General features: G+C 39.0%; 1 long non-coding RNA gene across 1 annotated transcript; it reads right to left on the reverse strand.

Annotated features, from left to right (window-relative positions):
• Window positions 1-1,193: 1,193 nt before the first annotated feature.
• LOC103461547 (uncharacterized) lies at window positions 1,194-1,533 on the reverse strand. Its single transcript, XR_533139.1, has 3 exons — window positions 1,486-1,533; window positions 1,351-1,404; window positions 1,194-1,247 (listed from the first exon to the last, which is right to left on the reverse strand). It is a non-coding gene; the product is annotated as an uncharacterized LOC103461547 (long non-coding RNA).
• Between the last annotated feature and the right edge of the window lie 2 nt (window positions 1,534-1,535).

Below are 1,535 nucleotides of genomic sequence, written 5' to 3' on the forward strand. Positions count from 1 at the left end.
GGAGCATTTTCAATTCTTTTTGGGAGCACGGCCACCTTTAGCTTAAACGATCACAAAAACTGCGGTGTGATTTTGGGTCGCATGCTGGGACATAAATTATCCCAGAACTTCAGCTTTTAGCTTAACAATATTARRGTTGGTCCCAAGGCTTTCTAGTGGTTAAGTTAAATTTTACAGTTTTTTTAATGAGTCTGGGCTGCGTTGGATCATATCTGGTTTAAAATCTATAACACTTGGAACACACTGATCAAACTTAAAGTGGATAATTGTAGTCAAGACAAAGACTCCATACTCTTCTTTCCAATACTGGCGAACACAGACGGGAGCATTTTCAATTCTTTTTGGGAGCACAGCCACCTTTGAATTAGACAGCCATAAAAACKGCGATATATCAAACCTGGACTGCAATACTCTACATATTACTTAACTCAAATGTTTCATTTGCAAAACCTTKAGTCTGTTTTTAAAATAAGCGGATAATTATTTTTTCCACATATATTACCAAAATCTTGTCTCGTCTCTGTCTTTTGGACCCAGTGTYATGCGGTATAAAGAGCTGGATGCACTTTTACACCCCTAATGTTAAATGTTTGTAATTACAGTGAATCTGACTATTGTGAACTGATTTATACTGGGACGTTATTGAACTGAAATGAAGTTGACCAGCTTAAATTTCCATGTAGCAAGCAGATGTTACCTTCATACATAAACTGATTTGAGCCAAGTAAAACGATCACTGTTGACATTCTGATGTCACAGGAAGTTAAAACCGAAAATGATTACAGTAACTGTCAACAGACAAATSTTTTAATGCAAACTGTAGGTTGTACTTAGCTGTAACTTGACTCAGTGCTAATGCTRGCTGTTAGCCTAGCTAGCCTGTCTGATGCTGTCTGCAACGGTTTTAATGACTTTTTCATGGCTTGTGTTGATTGCTGTTCCTTGTTTGCACAATTCCATGAAAACACATCAATCTTTAGCTGTTTACAAGTGTCTGAAGGTAAACATTGACTTTTTACTTTCATCTAGTTTCATACAACAGAATTAGCCAAATTTACCAACAAGTCATTCATATAGATTCAGAAACTATGTAAAAAAAAAAAAGAAATGGAAGAAATGGTGATAAAATAAGAGTTTCTTAGGCTGATATCATAAGGCTAAAAGTGTTTATGTCGGGCTTAGAGCTCCTTCATGAACTTTACCTTCATCCCACTGTAACCAACTGGACCAGGATCACCAATGTTTCCCTGTGACAAAGAAATACACAAATGACCTCATCTGATGGGGCCAAACAGATTCARGAAAATGTGCTGACATCTCCCTCATCTGGCAGGGATGTTAGCGACTTACCACAGCGCCGAAATCTCCTTTTTCTCCTGGCATTCCCGGTCGCCCCATCTCTCCCTGAATAAGGAGAAAAAGCAATTGTGAGTTTTCACTTTCTATTCCTTCCACTGGTTTCCGTTCTAATGATAGACGACCCACCTTGGCGCCAGTGTCCCCATCTGGTCCTTTTGGCCCGCCACCAGCCTGCA

This window comes from Poecilia reticulata, unplaced genomic scaffold (assembly GCF_000633615.1).
Source record: "Poecilia reticulata strain Guanapo unplaced genomic scaffold, Guppy_female_1.0+MT scaffold_2197, whole genome shotgun sequence".
NCBI lineage: Eukaryota > Metazoa > Chordata > Actinopteri > Cyprinodontiformes > Poeciliidae > Poecilia > Poecilia reticulata.